Raw genomic sequence first — 23,865 nt, forward strand, 5'->3', positions numbered from 1 at the left:
TAACATCGGTAGCAGTATAAACTGCCTATCAAGAAAAGTTATAGTAAGAACCCTCATTTATATGTAAAAGCGGAAGTACAGACTAGAATCTTCGCATTCAAAAAAACAAGAAAATGTACAGGCGCTCTCAGCTAAAGAGAATGGTAGTAAACCCTGATACTCTGATATATACTCATGAGTGAACTTAGAGAGCCTCGCGGGCCAAGTAAATTAAAAGAACAAACTGTGCTATCATCTATAAAATAAATGGTGCAAACATTAAAACCCGGTAATGCGATATCTTAACCCGGTCAACTGAACCGCAAGAAATCATAAAGATTTTATCGAAACATGTCTACAGTGTAACCTTTCCGATAAATATATAACTGTGTCGCATGAACCAAGGAAACCATACACATTCACGGTTTAACGTAACGAAATAATAAGTATAAACACCGAGGCAGAGACATGGTATCTATGGTTGCATGCAACCTCAACCAGCACCCTTCCGCTTTGGTGAACCCCCTCGGACCGAGCCGCAGCTTGTGCCTAGCTGGCCGAGGCGCCAAAGCCGAAAACATATCACATACAGATGCATCATTAAGTTGGAAGAAACAACAAAAGTATTCTCTGTAAATAAAACATATAATTCCAACATTAAAGACTGATAACAAGCCAGTTCGGAAATAGCACTTAACCAGAGAAAAGCATTATAAATAGTATTGAAACCACGGGATTATCCGTGTTCCTGTATCGTATTTCACCCAGTGTCTAACAAAAAATCAAAACCCTTACAGTTCGAATTCACAGTGTAATAATAAATAACGACTGCGTTCACGGAGAACCAGTACATAGTTAAACAACAGTTCAGTAGCTAAATAAATGGTTACGGGCGTACTCAGAATGACATGCCTCCTAGCAGAGGAGTTCCGACTAAGCAGGGTCCCTGGGCTCGTGCAGAGGGACAAATCCGAAATATAAAGTCCGGCATCCCTGCCAAGGGAATAATGGTTCAGCAGAACCCGGACAAGTCACATGTAAGAAGACAGAAGTTCTTGAATCATTACTTGGCATTGGGTAACCGGCGGAATGGAGAAATCCCTCGTCCCTAATGGGATGGCGATGAACCATCTACGCGGAACAATAGCCGGATTATTAGATGAACCCTGGTGTAAATCATGAGAAACTGTAACAAATCACAGGGAAAAACATCAGTACCTGTATTAACAAAGCCTGGTGTCGTCTCATTACAGAATCAGTAACTTCAAAGATGAAGGGAGGCCGAACCCTGAACCAATGGCTGCATGCCTATGATCCTTGGAAGATACTGAAGAAAACGCGGAACAACGCTGAGTGTTTGCGGTGTTGTTGCTGCACAGCAGTGTATTGAAATGGAAAAACAAAACTAGAAGCCGAAACATGAAAACAGACATATAAATAACTCCAACCCTTTACCGTTTCGTGGCACAACCGGAGCCGTGGATCGGCAGCAAGCTCGTAAACACCGTTCGATAGCCGGTGGACTTCGGGATGCATCTGGCGCGAAAATGGCAAGCCCAAGGTGTCAGGCCGTAGGCGCTTGGAGCACCGGGCGCACATGGCAGCTTGCCATCTAGCCGTTAAACCATCCAAATGGACGTTGTCGATTAAACCAGTTGGATCGATGCCAGGGCCGGACATGTTAATGCAGCCTCAGATTTCTCGGGATATGGAGAACCCGGTTACCATGAATAAACCATTAAATCGCCAGTGCCAACTGTGTGTCGTATTGCCAACTTAACATATGTACATATAGTGTTAAACAATGGAATGTATATACCGTGAGCCTTATGTGTGGTAGGGTCAATCGTTATACATTATGCTAATGTGCAAATAGAATCTCGGTGTAATAATATATGTTTTTGTTATAAGTTAAAACATAGGTTATGGTTGAAGGTGTGAAATTACAGAAGTAATGATTAACGTAGAATGTGCTGGAAAATGCAAATGTGTAAGGTTAATATTGTTTAAAAAAAAAATTACTTGTATGTACTGTATGGGAGCGTGACAAACCAAGTCATTGAAAAAATAATGTTGTGCCTAGACCAAAGTCTCCCTTTGTTTGAAACTACTTTGTCCATCCCCTTATCATAATCGTAGGCTTCCCTCCTGCAAGTCCCATTCTAAAATTTTCCTAACACACTTCGTCCTTAGGAAACTTGGAATTCACTGACACTCCCTCACACACACTCTTATTTGTTCATCTCCATCCATTTTGACCTAGTTTTATACCAGTTCATTTGTGTCCAAAAAGCAAAAATAAATAATGAATTCCTTTCTAGTATAAAAAACTTAGTTTTATGTGAATTTTATATAATGAAACAAAATAATTAAAAGGAAAAAAGATGTATTTTAATTTTATATTACAAATAATATAGATTATTTTTAGTTTTAAAGTATTTCATTATATTAATTAATAAATTTTAATATCAATTTTATCTATATTTTTAAATACAAAAATTAAAAAAGAATATTTTAAAGTTAATCGTAAATAAAAAAACAATTTAATAGACACTTTAAATCAAATAATTTTATATCAACTTTATATCTATATATATATAGATAGATAGATAGATATATAGATATAGATATATATAGATATATAATTTATTTAATTTTTAATATAAAATTGTTGTCTTATTATTTTTTTCAATGTGGGTATTGAATTTGTTTCAATGTCAATTATATAGAGAAAAAGAACATAATATCTATCACATATAAAGAGATCTAAAAAGAGAGAGAGAAATACTTCCTAATAATACCAAAAAAATACATTTTAATGTGCTTATTGTGCACAATAAATAAAATATTTTAATATCTATATGGAATATATTATTTCAATCTTTCTCTCTCTATATATAATTGCTATGTCACTAAAAATAAAAGAGATATATATTTTTTCTCACGGAGTTTATATTATCATATATGTTTCATATCTCTATAGGAATCTATTAAATTTTTTTTTATCATATATGTTTCATATCTCTATAGGAATCTATTAAAAAAAATAAAAAATTATAGTTAAAATATTTAATTTCTATGTCATTAAAAATAAAAGAGATATATATTTTTTTGGTGGAGTTTATATTATCATATATTTTTCCATCATAGGTTTTTTTTAGATAAAAAATTATAATAACTAGTATATTTTAACAATAATAAGTTTAACCATTCTAAATTACACTATGAACTCCAAATTTGCTTTATTTCAAAGTAAAAATTTATAAAAAAATAAAATTATAGATACTTTTATTTCAAAGTAAAAATTTATAAAAATTAAGATTATTTCAATACTATATTTGTAATTTAAATTTTAAATTATTAATTAATATTTTATTTCGTAAATTAAAAAGAAAATATAAATTCAAATACAATATGAACCTAGGCTGTATCATGCACATCCTTTAAGGTGCAAATATTTTTTCCGTGTTTTAAATTGCTACAAATATTTGTATCTAAGTGGATTTGTTTCCTATCAACCCATAACATATCAAATTAAGATAAATGTATATTGGTTTTCACACAATAATGACACTTAACAATGCACTTAATTTGAGTATGTTACTAAATAAAAAATTTATCTAGCAAAATCCTTTTTTAAATAAATAAAAAGTAGAAAATATAAGGTTGAGGAGAATAGAAGAAAAAATTATTACGAATAGGATAGAACATTATCCCCATTTTAAATAAGGACTAAGAAAGAATATTACTAAGGAAAAATAAATAATATTATTAAAAATATTTTTGGGAAAATAAAATAAGAATTATATTAACTTTCTTTAAAAAAATGAAATCATTACTCAATTTTTCATATTTCCTCCCAAATCTTCGAGAGCTAGAGCATGAAAGTAGGAGTACAAAACAAATATATTTTTACTAGAGATGAGGGTGGAGCTCATCAAGGTAGAGATTGCCAAACAAATATATTTTTACTGGAGATGAGGGTGGAGCTCATCAAGGTAGAGATGGCCAAAGATGGCCAATGATATAAGAGAAATTTTGTTTAGGTGGGTTATTTGGGGGTAGGTAGGGTAATGTATAGGGAGTTATTTAGAGAAACTTAATTTATGTTAAAGGTAAGGTAAAGATATTGTAATAAATAATTGAAATTTGGAATTAAACACATCAATAATATAGATGAATAAAGTCTCTACTTGATAATCAACCTTATTTATATTTATATTTTTGGAATAAAATACGCTAGCCATATTATGATGTTAATCTATATTTGTGAAATATAACACACTATTTATAGATTCAACAATTAAATTCATTGTAAGTGCATCTATTTCCAATTTATAATATCATGAGTGGTAGGATCAAATGTGTTATAATGTGAATGTTTATGTTATAACTATTGCATTGATTACGTTAATAATTGATATGTCCCACCTAAAATAGAATCAAAATAAGTATTCCCATTAAAAATACTTATGAAGTGAAGTGTGTGGAGGAGTATTTCCATAAAGATACTCATGAAGTGTGGTGTCTAGTGGGGTATAAAAAAATAGATATTTAAAAGAACAATATTAAAAAACAAGATATTGAGAATTTCAATATGAGTCCATACATTCACTTTAAGTAAATTTGGTGATATTTTCAATTTTTTTCCACCACTTTCAATAAAATGTATTTTATATATTTATTTTAGTATAATTTTAAAATATAACATTTCTAATTTCATTTTCAATATTTATTTGGTTTGTCATTATCTATCTCTATATATAGATATAATTGGTTAGTTTATTATATCTATATATATATATATATATATATATATATATATATATATATATATATATATATATAATTTATTATTTTTATATTTTAAAGTACGGTGAAAAGCATATTTATAACTATTAAATTTACATAAACTTTACCTAAATAATGGTCTAAATTAATTGATATATATTTGTATAACATGGAATTTCTTTTAAGAATGAATAGAAAAAAATGCCCCTCATCTGAAACTTTACATTAACTAATTATCTTTTTTGGAGGACTTTACAATCTAGTATTAGGTAGATGTTGTCATGCAAAATAATATTTAAAAATAATAAAATAATATTTACATTAACAAAATAAAAAATAGTAATAAGATCGATATCCACGATAAATAAAATACTTTTATTTCCATCTTAATTGTAGGTCAACTTTACCAAGAGAGACAAAATAATCAGGACTTAAAAAGTTTTTAATTTTCATTTTAGTATGAAATAAATATGTAATTACTTCACTACTTAATATGGAGTTGAAAAATAACATGTAAAAACAATGTTATTGATACTATATGATGTGTAATTGATTCTATGTTTATTTTTTATATGATATTTAAAAACGATAATGTATTAATAAGAAAAAAATAGTATCAACCATAAATAAAATATTTAAGTGTTCATATTAAATAGCATGATTTCATATCAACTTTATATAAAGAAAAAAAGTAATTTAAATTAAAAAAATATTTTATTTTCATTTTTAATTCATTTCACTTTCTCTTATGAAGGAAGTGCAATTTATTCCATTCTTAATATGGATTTGATATATAATAATTAAAAGTATTAATAAAAGAAGGTATAATGTGAGTCACAAGTCATATATTCAATATGCATGTTGAGTAAAAGATCTTAACATCAAATGTACAAAGAGAGAAAGAGCCAGAGAGAGAGAGTTGTTATTCCATTAATAGGTTCTTTCTAATTGAAAGTATGAGAGAGATTTGTAATCCCCAACATTTGGAGAGAGAGATAGAGATTAATTCCATATATACTAAGAGCCTAAAGGAACCAAACCTCTTTAGGTGAAAACCTACCCTTAAACACAAAAGAGGTTTGCATCTTAAGAGATTTGATCCCTCTCAAGGCTTAATAGATCCGGAGTTAACCTCTCTAGGTGTAAACTTTCCCTCAAGCACAAAAAATAGCTTGCATCTTGAGAGATGTGATCTCTCTCAACACTTGATAGATCCTAAATTTAGATAAATTTATATTGATTTAAAATTCAATATCATAAAAAATAATACAAATAACATGGAAATCATAGCCAATCTAATCTTTCATCAACTAGTTTTTTTCTTATAGAAATATCTTTTTGACTTTTTTTTCTTTTTAACTAATAGATATAGATGTTAAACATTATTATAAAAGAGAAAAACAATGAAACTATTTAGAAACTTCTCATGAACTAATTTTTTTTTAAAAGTAGTGAATATGGACATTAAATTTCATTTCAAAATATATAATTTTTATTGTCATAATTTTAATTATTATTAATTAATTTTTTTTATATATTAATAATTCATATTTTTGAATGTAAACAAATATTAAATAAAATTAATTTAATTTATACAATGTTATGTAATAAAACTAATAAATCAACTTACAATTATTATTAATAATTTTTAGTATTTAACTTATATACTGGAAAAAATTAAAATTTTCTTATCAACCAATTCCTTTATTTATGATAGTGAAACTGCTTTTTAATTAAAAGTGTTAAATTTTAAAATATATTATGTTTATAATTAATTAACTCTTTTTAATATATTACCAATATTACCAATGTGTCCTTTTTAGATATAAAAATAAATTATAAATTAAACTTAAATTTAATTTAAGTAATATAATAAATTAATTTATCACTATACAGGAGAGCAGCAGAGTGAGTAGGTAATTATTAATTTTAATAAAAAAAATATATTTAATTTTAATATTTTGTACTATGTTAAATTATAATAAGTTTTACCCTATTATATTCATTATGTTGAATTATAATAAATTTTACCATTTTCATAAATAATTGATTAGACCTTCACCTAAAATATAATTTAAAATATATATATATAGATTTAGCATATAATACTGATAAATTGAAACTCACAGAATTAAACAATAACCATGATAATGCGTCATTTACATAGTCATCCCTAATTATACTTCATTAAATCCATATAACGTATTGCCTTGATTGGAGCCACAAATTCAAATTAAGAGCAATGATACGTTTCCATAACGATGTTCAGAATGTTCAAAGCATAAAACTGCCTAGATTATTTAATATGGTGCCCGAGAAAACATAGAAGCCAAGGAATTTCCTGTGTATACGACGATCGAAAAGAAATCTTCAGAGTTTATGACTGCACTCACTTTTCTGCAATCTTTGTATGTCAAATTTATGTCAAATTTTTTATGAATTGATATTATTGAAATGTTTTGTATGGTTATTTAATTTTTTTTATATTTTTTATAATTTTTATTTTAATGAATAAAAGTAAAATATCAATTCAATTTTTATAACATATAAAAAATTTTACACATTATATTATAAAATAAATCTCTAAAGAGTTTAATTAGTCTTTGATATATTATATACCATTGTAACATTGTGTATTTCTCAAATAAACATTATTGACCATAGATTGTGATATTTCTTGCTGAACTAGGCTTTGCCTACGGTTGGATTCTAGAGCAGGCCTTCAGGTGGCGGTCTGTTGAGCGAAGCGTCTTCCCATAAAGACTTTCTCAGAGGTAACAATTTGCTCATCTATTCTCCAGCATAACCACGATCAAATAAGATTTCATGCAACGTTTTCATGGGTATGTTAAATGAATTTGAGTATTCTCGGTAAATGGACATGTTTGAGAGTGATCTACCGCCTGTGGATATATTTATATGTACCACTGATCCTATCAAAGAACCTCTGCTGACTGTTGTAAACACAGTAGAGTCGGCTTTGGCTCTAGACTATCCCATAGGAAAACTGTCATGTTATGTTTCTGATGATGGAGTATCCTCGCTTACATTTTATGCTCTCTTCGAAGCTTTACGTCTTACAAAGATTTGGTTTCCATTTTGTGATAACTACTCCATTCAGGACAGATGTCCAGCTGCATATTTCTTGGCATGTTGTGTTCAGCAAAATGAAAATACGTTCTTTACTAGAGAATGGAGGCATGTAAAGGTAAGGCGGTACCATTAAATTAAATGAATTAATTGGAGACCAAAGTTATGATTTCTAGCTTTTAAGTTACTCCACTTTCTGTATTTGATTTATACAGGCCTCCCTTTGTTCTCTTATTTCTATGAAAAAGTGTGTTTGGAATTGAAGGTTCGTATCAATAACACTGTGGGGAGGGGAAGTGTTCTAGAATACAAACAGAAAGAACAAACGAGCTTCGAAGAATGGAATTTGGGAAGCAGTAAGCGAAAACATCCGAGCGTAGTTCAGGGGATTAGTCTTAATGAATCCAATACTCTGTATACTCTCTGATACTCTGGCTCTTCTAATTCTTTGGCTTTTTCTCAGCTCGGATACCAATTAAAAACACAAAATAATCCTCTCAAATACGACTTTGCTCAGTAATTGTATTGTTTAAAGCTTATTAAACATATTGAAAACTGGTAAGAATAAATATGCTAATCTCCGCTGACACATACATGATTGATGTTGAAATGATAATTTCAACTGCTGCATTTATTTCAGAAAACCGCCAAAGTTTCCCGGCACCACTTTTCACCTATAGATGGTTTTCCTCCGAGAGCAGCCAGCATATTCAACAGCTGACATTGCTCAGTAATTGTATTGTTTAAAGCTTATTAAACATATTGAAAACTGGTAAGAATAAATATGCTCTCCGCTGACACATACATGATTGATGTTGAAATGATAATTTCAACTGCTGCATTTATTTCAGAAAACCGCCAAAGTTTCCCCGCACCACTTTTCACCGATAGATGGTTTTTCTCCGAGAGCAGCGAGCATATTCAACCGCTGACACGAGTGTTTTGCAAAACAACTTTCCCGGGCGCTTAAAGTTCAGCAGGAAGGGCCTTGCGATATTGTCAAGAGCTTTTATTTTCTGCAATGTACATTGAAGTACGCTGATTGAAAATCTGTATGCAGTACCTTCGTTTTGGAAATTAATTAATACAAATGAAGTAATTAATGAAATTTACCACATATGTTGATTTTAGGTGAAGTCTTTAATTTTTTTTTGTTTTTTTTGTTTACGGCCTAAGTGAAACAAAAAGTTAGGGTCTTGTCTTTTTTTTTTGTTGTTGTTGAATGTGTAATGTAAAACATAGAAAAAGAAGAAACAGAAGACATATTTGAAATATATGACCTCTTAGCTCCCAGTGAGGACCTCTTAGCTTCGACTGAGGATAACTCATTTTGAAGTTTAATCTCAGAGAAGGAATCATCAATTGTGTTCAAGGCTATGCCCATTGACTTTGGATTCATGGGATGTATTGTAATACGCAACAGCGTGAATGTAAAAGAGAAGTAATTTTTTTTTTAAAGACAGAAGTGTTAATTTCAAAAGAGTAAATTTTTTTTTACTACCTTTGAAGCAGTTTTATTGGTGAAATCCCTCTTTAGAGGAAGATGTTTCTTTTTGTAACAATCAATTGTTAATGAATGCAAAGTTTGTTTTTGGTGTGTGAAACTCTATCTTCAGCAATCAAATTTTTTTGTTCCTCTGTGTTAAAAACAAAGCATTATTCTCTGTTCATTTTGTTTGGAATTATCAGAAGTTCCCAACATGGTATGAGAGCTTGTCCACGGTCTTTGAAGATGTCAAAGAAGCTGAAGGAAGGATTTCTTGTTTCAGCAGCTTCTCCAACAGAGTGAAGACTCAATCAAGAAAGAATCCGAGGTGTTTCTCAAGTTAGTTTTTCTATTAGTGTTGAGGACAGTGAGTTATTTTAAATACACAGTCTAGTATTTTGAAGCATAGCTAAGAGTGCAAGAATGATTGGAGTGAGCACTAGCATGGGTATCTGTAATACTCACCTCCCACAATTTAAAGGGAAAAACTATGACTATTGGGTAATAACTATGAAAGTTTTGCTTGCTTCCTAAGACTTATGGGAATTTGTTGAGGATGGTTTTGAAGAACCAACAAATGAAAATGAGTTTAATAATTTGACTCAGGCACAGAAGGATCTGTTGAAGAGCAATAAGAAGAAGGATTCTAAAGCCCTCTACTTTTTGTATCAAGCAGTGCATAAGAGTGTGTTTCCAAGGATAGCAGTAGCCAAGAGATCCAAAGAAGCATGGCAAACTCTCAAGATAGCCTATCAAGGCATGGAGAAAGTGAAGAAAACAAAACTACAGTTGCTGAGGAGAGATTTTGAGACTCTCTACATGAAGGAGTCAGATAATATTGACTCATTCTTCACACATGTGATTGGTCTGGTCACACAGATACGGTCTCATTGAGAGATTCTTGAAGAAAAGAGGATTGTGGAGAAACTATTGAGGATCCTACCCTCAAAGTTCGATGTGATTGTCACCACCATAGAAGAGACCAAGGATCTCACAAACTTCTTAGTTGATAAACTACATGCATCACTCATAACACATGAGCAGAGATTGAGTAGAAATGAAAATTCATCTCTAGAACACGCCTTTAAGACCTTGATGTTCTTAGGAAGAGGAAGAGGTCAAGGCAGAGGAAACAAGAGAGGACGAGGAAGAAGCCAAAAGAGAGGTGGAAGAAACAATCTAGCAAATGCTCAAGGAAGAGGGAGCAATCCAAATCAGAACCAAGGCCAAGGCAGCAACCAACAGAGTGGACAACATCATGCTCAAGGACAATGGTATGATAAATCCAATGTCCAATGTCACTATTGTAAAAAATATGGGCATTATGCAAATGAATGTAGGAAGAAGCAGCATGATATGAATAATAGAACTAATGAAAATTTCACTGGAGAAAATATCAGCCAAAATAATTTGTTTTTAGCCTGTTTTTATGTTCCTGGAATGGAACGTAACCTCTTAAGAATTGGATAGCTTATTCAAAAGGGGTACAATGTTTTCTTTGTGAATGATGTATGCACCATCATGGATAAAACACGCAGCAAACAATGTATTGCTGAAGTGAAGATGACAAGGAATAGGATGCTCCCTCTCAGAATGAAAGCAGATTTAAAAAATGGAGAACAAATAGCAGCAGTGACACAAGAGGCTTTCCAAAGCAAACCAAAAGATGAAAATTGGTTGTGGCACTTGAGATTTGGACATCTCAACTTTGGAGGTCTTAATTTGTTGAATAGGAAAGGAATGGTAAGAGGATTACCATTGATAGAGAAACGAGACAACCTCTGTGAAGGTTGTATCTTGGGGAAACAACACAGAGAAAGTTTTCCATCTCGGAAAAGCATAAGGGGAAAAGCACCCTTAGAGATTGTCCACTCAGATTTATGTGGACCGATGCAAACTCCATCACTTGCAGGCATCCACTATATACTAACATTTATTGATGATTTTACTAGAAAAACTTGGTTTTATTTCCTTAAGAACAAAAGTGAAGTGTTTGAAAGATTTTGCAATTTCAAAGCACTTGTAGAAAACCAAAGTGGGCTGCATATCAAAGTTCTAAGAACTGATAGAGGAGGTGAGTATATCTCCAAGGAATTTCTATGTTTTTGTAGAGAAAATGGAATTCACAAGCAGTTTACCACTAGGTACACTCCGCAGCAAAATGGAGTTGCCAAAAGGAATAATAGGACAATCATGGATATGGTGAGGATTATGTTAAAGGCAAAGCATTTGCCAAATAATTATTCGACTGAAGCTGTACACTGTGCAACGTACATTTTAAATAGATGCCCTACAAAAGCAATCATGAAAAGAGTGCCACAAGAAGCACGGAGTGGGACAAAGCAAGGAGTCACCCACATGAAAGTTTTTGGATGTGTGGCTTATGCACACATTCCAGATCAACTAAGGAAGAAGTTGGACAACAAAGGGGAGGAATGTATTTTCATTGGATACAATGAGGAATCCAAAGCTTATAGGCTGTATAACCCATCCACCAAGAAGCTTATTATGAGTAGAGATGTTCAGTTCATTGAGGAGGAAGCTTGGGATGGAAGCATAGAGAAAACAGTGAATGTTAAAAACTCTTTGTCTCATGATGAAGATGATGAGGAGATGGCTGAAATACATCCCCAAACAGTAGCACCAACACAAGGATAGCAAGAGACACCCTTGAGGAGAAATGAAAGTGCTTCTCCAACCACTTATACACCAAATGAAAGAGGTAAGAAGTTCAGAAATTTAAGTGACATTTATGAACAAGAGACAACAAATGAAGGTATGAACTCTTTGTTTGCTTTATATTGTCATGTTGATGAGCCTGTTCATTTCGAGGAAGCAATTAAGGATAAGAAATGGATAGAAGCTATGGATGAGGAGATCAATGCCATAGAAAGAAACAAGACATGGTGTTTAGTTGAAATACCAAAAGGAAATGAAATCATTGGAGTTAAATGGGTCTACAAGACCAAGAGTAATGCTGAAGGCAAAATAGAAAGACACAAGGCAAGACTTGTTGTCAAAGGATATAAGTAGCAACATGGGAGAGACTATGAGGAAACTTTTGCACCGGTTGCTAGAATGGAAACCGTGAGAGCAGTGTTGTCAATAGCAGCACAAAACAGGTGGAAATTTTACCAAATGGACATGAAGTCAGCGTTTCTAAATGGAGTGTTAATGGAATAGGTTTACATTGAATAACCTCTAGGCTATGAGAAGAAAGACCAAGAGCACAAAGTGTACAAATTGAAGAAATCTCTTTATGGGCTGAAGCAAGCACCAAGAGCGTGGTACAGTAGGATAGATTCCTATCTACTGGAAGATGGATTTGAAAAATGTGAGGGAGAACCCACCCTATACATCAAAGAAAAACATGGTAAAATACTAATTGTTGTGTTACATGTTGATGATGTTATTTCCACAGGTAATGATGATTACCTTATTGAAAATTTCAAGACAGTTATGAAAGAAGAATTTGAAATGACTGATATGGTTTTGTTGAGATACTTCTTACGAATAGAAGTAGAACAAAATGGAAATGGGATTTTTATCTCACAAACGAAATATGTTAATAAAGTGTTGGAAAGATTTAATATGCAGGAGAGCAAAGCAACAATCACTCCCATAGTGATGGGATTAAAACTCAGCAAAGAGGACAACAACAAGGATATTGATCCTAGTTTGTACAAGACCATAGTTGGCAACCTCATGTATTTGACTGCAACTAGGCATGATATAATGTATGCTATTAGTTTAATTTCCATATTCATGGAGAGGCCAAAAGAAGCACATTGGCAGGCATCAAAAAGGATTCTGAGGTATGTTAAAGGTACTAAAAGGTTTGGCATTTTATATATTGTTTTAGAATGTTCAGATTTAATTGGATACACTGATAGTGATTAGGCTGGAAGTGTAGATGATGGGGAAAGCATATCTAGTTATGTTTTTCACATGGGTTTAATGGGCTTCTAAAAAACAGTCTATTGTAGCATTGTCTATAGCAGAGGCAGAATATGTGGCAGCTACAATAGCAGTGTCTCAAGCAATTTGGATGAGAATGACGTTAAGGAGTTTATGCCAAGAGCAAACAAAAGGAACTGTGATTTTTTGTGACAATAGTTCAGCTATTGCATTATCCAAGAATTATGTGTTTCATAAGACAATGAAACACATTGAGACAAAGTTTCATTACATCAGGGAATTGGTAAACAATAGAGAAATTTTTTTACAACACTGCGGAACTCAGGAGCAGGTTGCAAACATTCTGACCAAACCATTGGGGGAGAAAAGTTTTGAGTTTTTGAGGAAATGTCTGGGTATGACTGATAACTCAGCAGTTGAGATTAAAGGGGAGCGTTGAAATGATAATTTCAACTGCGGCATTTATTTCATAAAACTGCCAAAGTTTCCCTGCACCACTTTTCACCGATTGATGGTTTTCCTCCAAGGGCAGCGAGCATATTCAACAGCGGACACGTGTCTGAGCAATCGTTTGCAAAACAACTTTCCCCAGCACTTAAAGTTCAGCAGGAAGGGCCTTGCGATATTGTCAACAGTCGTCCGATTAATTAGGGACAGATCAACGGTTACGGTAGCAGCAACATTTTTTTATTTTCTGCAATGTACATTGAAGTACGCTGATTGAAAAGCCGTATCCAGTTCGCAGATTGTACCTTCGTTCCAGAAATTAATTAATCCACATGAAGTAATTAATGAAATTTACCACGGTTGTTGATTTTAGGTGAAGTCTTTATTTTTTTTTTGTTTACGGCATAAGTGAAACAAAAAGTTAGGGTCCTGTCTTTTTTTTGTTGTTGAATGTGCAATGTAATGCACAGCAGTGCGAAAAAGAAGAAACAGAGCAGTGTTAATTTTTCAGAGAAGACGTATTTGAAATATATGCAGCAGCGCTGACCTCTTAGCTCCGCCTGAGGATAACTCGTTCTGAAGTTTAATCTTAGAGAAGGAATCATCAATTGTGTTCAAGGCTATGCCCATTGACTTTGGATTCATGGGATGTATTGTAATACGCAGCAACGTGAATATAAAAGAGAAGTAAATTTTTTTTTTACACACAGAAGTGTTAATTCCTTTTGAGAGAAAGAGTAAAAAAAATTTTCACTGCCTTTGAAGCAGTTCTATTGGTGAAATCCCTCTGTTAGAGGAAGATGTTTATTTTTGTAACAGTCAATTGTTAATGAATGCAAAGTTTCTTTTTGGTGTGTGAAACTCTATCTTCAGCAAACAATTTTTTTTTGTTCCTCTGTGTTAAAAACAGAGCATTATTCTCTGTTCATTTTGTTTGGAATTATCATAAATTCCCAACAATTGACAATTGCTAAATTTAACGTTCTACGACTAACTTCAACTAATAACTAACTTGAGGATATTATTATCTAACGCAAATGCCCTGCTAAACATCTGTAGTTGAGATAAGCAGACTTTCTACTCTTAAATTTTTCGATTGTATCTTCTTCTATACGAATCTTTGCAATGTCTATGCATATTTTACTAGGACGGAGAGGAAAAGGGCATTCAGGGCAATGATCTGCCCAACCTTATATATGTTTGCCATGAAAACCAAAGTGGAATTCCTCATGACTACAAGGCCGACACTCTTAATGCTCTGGTAGTATTTGTCATGTTTACTCTTTCAGTTACCAAGAAGGTAATAAATTAACATGTTTAGAAATGCAATTTAGTTAAGGGTCACAACTTGCTTTTCATATTAGCAGATTAGAATATCCGGCATAATGAGCAACACTCCATTCATTCTGACTCTGGATTGCCACATATACACCAACAATTGTGAAGCACTACGTCAAGCCATGTGCTTTTTCATGGACCCCAAAACAGGTCACCAGTCTGCCTACGTCCAATTTCCTCGAGGGTTTCATGGTGTCACAAAGAATGATCCATATGCAAACCATACCTTGAGGGCATTCTATGTGATTATTATTTGCACCATTCACTCGTGGGATATTAAGTTATACATCCATCCATTGAACATAACCGGGAAATCTTCCCTTGCAGTTTCTATTTAAAGGAATGGATGGTATTGAAGGTCCATTATATGCAGGCACTGGATGCATTCACCGCCGAGATGCTTTATGTCTTTGTGAACAAAGGCATACATCCTCCAAATTTGTTAAAGACTATTCATGTTCTAAATCTCAAGCACGTCAAACAAAGATGCTGAAAGATGTAGGGGATCTTGCAAAGTGCACCTACGAGGAGAACATCCGGTGGGCCAAACAGGAAAATCCAACTTGCACTTTTAGATTTAATTCTCCTCTAATTTCATATCGTGTATATATTGATGAAATTGTACTTCAAAAATTGCAGGTTGGCATGATTTATGGCTGTGATGTGGAATATGGATTGGCAAGTTTCATTATATAGTGCAGTTGTGTGGAAATCTATTTATTTCACTGCGAGGCAAAAAGCATTTTGGCGCGCAGGTGAACTTGAATAATACACTAATATGTTTATGAGATTCAATGGACACGTACAGTCTAGTGTGTTGTGTTGAGGATGATGTTTAAACTAAACTTTGCAATCGCTGACAAATTAGTAAGTAGTAAATTTTGTGTTTTGAGTTATTAAAATTAGGGTAGCAAATTTAAAGATCTAGTGAATTATTATTCAACAAAAATTTAAAGATGTAGTGAATTATTATTCAGAAAATTATTAGGCACTGTCAAATAATGTATAATCAAATTTGAAATATGTAGGCTATATAATAATGTAGTCATTGTTCTTATGAAGATATGAGATTCTAATGAGAGTTCAACTCATGGATTGAGAATTAGAGTTCTCTTGTTTTTGTTCATTTGTTTTGTTTATGTTTTCATATGTATGTTATTGATAGATTTAACATGGTATGAGAGTTAGGTTAAGAGAGTTGATTTATATGTAAAGCTTTTGGTAGGAGGTTTCAAAAGTTTGTGAAAATGGTTGGCAAGAGTTTCTCATAATTTTGTGAAGCCTTAGCAGGTTCAATTTATTGGAGGGACTACTCAGCAGTTAGTAGAAATGGCCAACAATATGAATATTTCTCAGCCACAAATACCAGTGTTTAAAGGTGAGAACTTTGGTTTTTGGAGAATTAAGATGAAAACATTATTTCTATCACAAGATTTGTGGGATTTCATACAAAATGGATATACAAAACTAGATGCTCAAACACTTGCCTGCTCGACTCAAGACCAAACACAACTAAAGGAAAATTGTAAGAATGATTCAAAGGTTCTCTTCCTTCTACAACAAGGAGTGCATGATTCTATTTTTCCAAGACTAGTTGGAGTAACAAAATCAAAGGAGGCATGGGATGCTTTGCAACAAGCATATCAAGGAACTTATAAGATAAAAATTGTTAAGTTGCAGTCCTTAAGAAGAGAATTTGAAACTTTGTGCATGCAAAACTCTCAATCTATTCAAGATTTTCTCACTAGAGTTATGCGTATAGTGAATGAAATTAGGTCTTATGGAGAAGATTTAAAAGATCAAAGAAATTGTTGAGAAGATTTTAAGAAGTTTTTCTGCAAAATTTGATGGGGTTGTTGTTGCTATTGAGGAGTCTAAAGTTCTAACTCATTTGTCATCTATGAATGAGCTAATGGGGTCTCTTCAATCTCATGAGCAAATAATCAATAGATCTTGTGAAAAAACTATTGAGGAAGCTTTTTAAGCAAGAGGAAATATTTTCAAAGACAAAAGTGGTTCTTCTCATGAGGAAACCGAGAACACTTTTGGAAGAGGAAGAGGAAGAGGAAGAGAAAAAACATGCAAAGGCGCTAGAGGTTGAGGAAGATTTTTTTTTCTGCAAACAACAAAGGAAGATGTAATGATGACAATGATGGAGGTAAAAGATTTAATAAATCCCAATTTCAATGTTTTTATTGTAAAATATTTGGCCATTATGAAAGAAATTGTTGGAAAAAACAAAAACAAACAGCTAATTTTAGAGGTTGGCACTTTATTCTTGGTCTGTGATTCAACTAATAATGTTTCCAAAGAGGTGTGGCTTATGGATACTGGTTGCAGTAATCACATGACAGAAAAAAAAGATGGCTTTGTGCAAATAGATGAATCTACAAAATCTCATCTACTATTGGAAGATGACAAACCAGTTGATGCTAAAGTTAAGGGAGCAATTGCTGTGAAGACAAAACAAGAAAAACCATAGCACATTAATAATGTTTTATATGTTCATGGTCTAGCACATAATTTGTTGTGTGTGTGGGGCAACGCCTTGAAAATGGATATTTAATTGTTTTCCAGGACAAGCAATCCATAATCTATGATAAGGATGATGACAGTAAAATTATTGCAGCATATGTTTATGGGATTCAACGGACACGTACAGTCCAATGTATGTGTTACAGTTGGCAGTGTCTATGAGCTCACTCTTCTTTATAAATACTTTGCTGGTTTACTTTTTGCACTCTTCTTGTTTAAGGTTCTATCATTATTTCCCAAGGTAATTTTTTGCTGATCAAATTATTCCTTATTTGTACATAATGAGAAACGAAGATAAAATCAAATAGACAATCATTAGGGAATCCTGATTTTCCTTACTAATCGTTATAAGTGTGTGCAAATGTTAGGCTTTGAATCCGTGGTTTATCTTCTTTGTCTCTTTAATAGGATTGCATATGGTTACAGCCCGATTGAGATTTTGTGGATCTGGGCTTCTTTTAAGAGTTGGTGGAATGAACAGAGGATGTATCTGATTAAAGGAGTGTCATTCCACTTGTTTGCTTTAATCCAACTTGCTTGCAACATGCTTAGCGTATCCGAAGTAGGCTTCGAGGTGACAAACAAAGTAGTGGATAAGGAAGCATCCATAACACACGAGGAGGTGGCATCTCCTCTGTTTGTTCCACCAACAATTTTTGGTCTAATAAACTTGATACCATTTGTCGGTGGATTGGAGCGAATCCTGTGAGAAGGTTATTCGGCTTTTGACAGTGTGATTTTGTAGTTAGTTTTGTGCAGCGTCATAGTGATAAATAGTTATCCTATATTGGAGGCCATGTTTCTAAGGACAAATGGCCAATACCTACTTCCATTACCGATGTCTCCATCTTTGTTGTAGTTTCTATGTGTTCTATTGCTTCCACACTCCTTTATTCCTAATGAAAAAAACACTCGAAGTGATTTAAAAACTGTTTAGTGGAAGACAATTTGTAATTTTAACTACGCATCTGCATTATTCTGTTTACCTTTCATGGAATCTCAGAGATATGGACTGTATTGGTGGATGTTCATTCAATTCAATATTGAAGCAGGTAATTCATGCGCCGGGCATTGTATTTGTTTAGCTACGTTGGCCATTTGCCAAGGATGACCTACTTTGTCTCCCTAGAACTCATATAGAATAGACCAGATGCAAATATGGAGTAAAGGCACTGGCTTGTGTAAAATAAATCACATGGGAGCAGTTTTCCTTAAATGGCTCAGACTGTAAAATGGAAAATGGGACATCACATTTGATCAAATTTGAAGGGTTGGTCTTAATTTTATTTGGAAGGGCATATATTTATCTCACTCTTCAAAGATGAAAAGTTATAAAAAAGTTTACTTCTATTAACAAGTGTATATTAAATAAACTCTATATAAAAGAAAATGCCAAAATAAAATAGTATCTTTCTATATCTTTAAAATTTAAAAAGTGGCTACATTAAAACACTATAAAATCTCAATAGAATTTAGTAAATAGGCAAACATTTTTCTCAAATTCTATTAAAAAAGTAAACATATGTTTCTTCTATTCATTAGATAATCTTCAAAAGTATTTGAATTTTTTTCATTGAAAATACAAATTTATTTGCATAAAATGGAAAAAGTTTTTTCAGTTTTGATTTGTTTCTAATTTATACTATATGTTTTGTTTAGACGGAAACAATTTAAAGCAAACCAAAAAAATAAATATATACCTTCAACAACCAAGGGAATTGAACTTTTCTCTTAACATTGCTCAGTCAAAGAACAATATCAATAGACTTTCATCTCCATTAAAAACCTAAATCTTTATAGATTCAAAAATTTATGTAATTAAAAGGAAAATTTTCCATATCTAGTAAGGAAATATTGTAATATGTAATACACATTGCAGTGTTGTTGTTGTATAGCTTGGTTGGTCATTTTTTTTGTTTGTTTAAGAATGGTTTGAAAATTTGGTCCTTACAATGAATTCAAGTTTGGTTGATATCTTTTTCTAATAATGTGGTTTCTTTTCGTTGATGTATTTTTCTAATAATATGGTTTCTTTTCATTAACAATGTTGTTTTATTTTTCTATGATTTCAACATCCCCTTAAAAACCCTTTATAGCAGTAGCTACATGGACACCTACACGCATAATGTATTTCCTAGATGCCCAATGGAGAGAATGGAGCCATCGACACAATAGTAGTTGTATGGATAGCTATTGGCATTATATATCGTTTGGGAAGACCAACCAGAGAAAGAAAATTAAGTTGTAGCCCTGTAGGCAAACCAATCTTCAGTTGTGTGATTATTAATAGAGCTCTGGATTTTCATTTTAACACTTCTCCCTGATTCAAAACTCTACATACGTTTATGGGAAGCACACTTATTATTTCTCAATCTTTTTTTGTAGCATTAATTTCTATGTTTCAAAAACTTGAGAGTTAATAAAGAAAAAGGATTTTTAAGATAAGAGAAGAAATATGGGGTTTTAAATAAAGTTCGATTTTACAAACATTAGGCTTAATAGTAAGCTTGATTACAGTAAGTTCAAATGGCAACAATGCTACAATTTTGTAAGCATCATGGTTTTTACTCATGGAATAATCGAAAAATAAAAAAGAGATGGTAGTAGTTAAAAAATGTTAGAATCACTTAGCGTAGTTGCCACCATTTAATGGGTAATTTCATAATTGAACAATCTTCTCTGAATGGTTCTCAAAATTGAACAATATTGTCTGAATGGGTGGTTGACAAGAAAGAAAGAAAATTTTGCAAATTAGGAAAGAAAATGAAGATACAATAGAAATGGTGGTTATGATGTAAAACCATCAATATTATCACTTTAATCTATTTTTAAAAAAGATAAAATTACAGCTTTAATTAATTTATTTCATTTATTACTATTAAATGAAAATTATTCATTTATTACTATAAAATGAGAATGTACTAATTTATTACTATAAAATAAGAATTCAAATTAATAAAGAGATTACTTTGTCTATATTCCGATGTTTTCTACAAAGAAACCCTAAATAAATATCCCTATCGGTCTTATTATGTTATCTCAATATTTCCATGTCAAACATGAGAGTTTCAAAGTAATGATGTCTTCATGGAAAATGTAAGGAACCCTATCGGCCTTATTATACTATGTCAAGATATCTATGTGGAACATCAAAGTAATGTCATGGATGGAAGATGTTTTCATAGTGGTAGGATGATCAATACTCGAATATATTCGGCATCCTCGAAGATGTAGTAGATGGTAGTAGTTATTTACAAGATTAAAAAAAAAGGTTTTTGAAACAGTAAGCATAGTTATCACCACTTAATGGGGTAATCTCATAATTGAACAATATTGTGTTAATAGTGGGTTGACAAGAAAGAACAAAATTTTGCAAATTGAAGAAAATGGAGATACCATAGAAAATGTAGTATGTGGTTATGATGTAAAAATGTCAATATTGTCACTTTTATCTATTTTTAAGCGCTGGAAAAATATGAAAAATATCGTTTCAAATGTTAAACTCCATACCTATTGAAGGCCATTGATTGGGACTGTGAAATCACTTGGCTTTATCGATGCTTCAGAAGCTTCATAACTCCCCTTACAATCCCCTGGAAAAAGGAATATATGAAAAAATATGAAGTGAAATACTTCAATGGATTGAATTTTCAGAGTTCAGCAAAGAAAGATGTAATTACAAGAATAAGTAAATATAAGGAGACACAAATCCATGTCAAACCTTTGGGTTGAATGGAAATATTAAGAGACTCTTCTTGATATGGAGTGTAACCTTGACGGTTCTCATTCCACACCAATTTCATCGTTTCCTCTTCAGGAAGGGAAAAAAGACTTTGACTTTGTTCAAAGCCTTAGTCCAAAAAATCTTCGTCAATGACATGACGGATGATATAAATAAAAATCCAGAGTCTACACATGACTATATAAAGATTAATCAACCATTCCATAGATAATAATTTTAATCAGTTCCGCCTAAATCAATGAACTGAATGAAAGGCAAGGGAAATGAAAGTTGAAAATTAAAACTGAGAGTTGAAAATTCTTTGCAAACTTGTGCTACACTGGCCGTAAAGTTGGGATTGGAAAAGTCAATGCAAGCAAGAGCATTGGTCGTAGGGTTCGTATTTGAAAAATCAATGCATGTAAGATTCAAAGGCTCAGAATAATCTACCTCAATCATCGTTAATTCTGTCTTTTGTCATTTGTTTCTTCTAAATCTTTGATACCTTGAAAATATGCCCTATTCATGGATACCAATACATAGCTACTTCTCCTCTGCTATCAATGAATTCGAAAAGAAACCTTTGTTATCAAGGAATGCAAACATAAACCTCGTATCATGAATGCTAACTCTATCATTGTTGCCATTATGATTAATGACCTAGGAATGGAAGAACAACCTCCATTATGTTCCATTGCACTTTCTGGAGTGTTGGCAAAACTAAAATTTTTTGAAATGTCCTACTGACAGGAAACCCTTCATACAACATTTTATAATATATTTTTTTTTTTTTTAAATTGTAAAAATCAAAATTTAAATTTCTTTTGACTCGTAAATTTCATTGAGCACTTCCCTGACATGTTATAGAGCTTCGGAAGGGTTGTGATGTGTTCAAATTTGAACACTGATCGCATCTAGTGGGCTTGGATTGTCCCTCTTTATGCTTGATGCATAATGGTAAGCATGGTATGAATTTCAATTTTTATTTTTTTTCATTTTTAACAAGTGTTGTGTAGTAGTCTAGTATTTGCCACTTAGTGATTACTGAGAGGGTGTGAGTTGATTAATTGAAGATTTTATAAAAAAATAGAAATGAAATTGAAAATATTGTGCTAAAATTGTTTTTTTCGTCTAGCACTCTACTTCATTGGTTGTAATGAATCTTTATACATTTATATCTTTTGCAATGTTTCATTCAAATTGATATGGAGAAATTTAGTTTCAAGTGAATGTGATATCAATTCCAAGGAACTTATTTTGCACAACCATTTGTCTCCTACAAATTTCATGGGCATTGTACATGATTGATATAGAGTTAAGGCATGGGAATATGGACTAAATTTTATATTGTTATCTCTCAAATGACATATTGTTTTAAACATGAATGTTTTCTTTTGCAGAGAAAAATGCAGTCGAGATGATCTATAATTTGTGATTTAGTATTAAATTAATTTAAAAAAACAAATTAGTTAATATTTATAAATAATACTCAATAATGCACTCAATTTAGCAACTAAATTATAACTAGAATAGTTATATAAATTAAATCACTAATAACTATAGATAGATATCAAAACACTTAATTTTTAATCAAAATACTTAATTCCTAAAACATTTCATATGGTCAAATTTTAAAAATTATTAAAATAAATATTAAAATAAATAAAATATATGATTATCACTTAAATAGTTTTGAAATATTATATATTTGTCTATGATTTGTTATTTAGTATTAAAGTCATTGAATTTGACACATTGGACTAAATTTTATATTGTTATCTCTCAAATGACGTATTGTTTTAAACATGAATGTTTTCTTTTGCAGAGAAAAATGGAGTCGGGATGATCTATAATTTGTGATTTAGTATTATATTAATTTAAAAAAACAAATTAGTTAATATTTATAAATAATACTCAATAATGCTCTCAATTTAGCAACTAAATTATAACTAGAATAGTTATATAAATTAAATCACTGATAACTATAGATAGATATCAAAACACTTAATTTTTAATCAAAATACTTAATTCCTAAAACATTTCATATGGTCAAATTTTAAAAATTATTAAAATAAATATTAAAATAAATAAAATATATGATTATCACTTAAATATTGTTCAAATATTATATATTTGTCTATGATTTGTTATTTAGTATTAAAGTCATTGAATTTGACACATTTGCTTTGAATAAAACTAGGAATAAAGTTGTAGTAGATTATACTGCTTGAACAAAATTCACACATTAACTTTTTGGATGGTAACTCATACTAGAATTTTATGTTTGGTTCAAGGAAATAAATTTAAAACAACTTTAACAAACCAATTAAAACATATGAGAAATTGAAGACTAACCTCCCAATAAAAGCTGGGCAATATCTCATTTTGCAGGGACAAATCTAAAACTTCAAATTGAGATCCTCGTGATACCCCCACTATTGCTCACTATTAGAATTAGTTTGGATCCCATACCCCAAAGGTTGCCTCCTAGAATTTGAATTCCCTAAAATGAAATGAAGTGTTTGAGTGGATTGCATAGGATTTGTGGCCAACCAAGTGT

At 31.8% G+C, this 23,865-nt stretch overlaps 2 pseudogenes; both read left to right on the plus strand.

Moving 5' to 3' along the window:
- The first annotated feature begins 1,657 nt into the window (after nt 1-1,657).
- Nucleotides 1,658-15,818, plus strand: LOC149208667 (cellulose synthase-like protein E6; annotated as a pseudogene).
- A 2,127-nt stretch (nt 15,819-17,945) lies between these two features.
- On the plus strand, nt 17,946-18,484 carry LOC149208668 (cellulose synthase-like protein E1; annotated as a pseudogene).
- Nucleotides 18,485-23,865: the final 5,381 nt, after the last annotated feature.

Source organism: Pinus tabuliformis, chromosome 1_2 (genome assembly GCF_031772625.1).
Source record: "Pinus tabuliformis cultivar Carrire ecotype Pingquan chromosome 1_2, CPIR1, whole genome shotgun sequence".
NCBI classification, from domain to species: Eukaryota; Viridiplantae; Streptophyta; class Pinopsida; order Pinales; family Pinaceae; genus Pinus; species Pinus tabuliformis.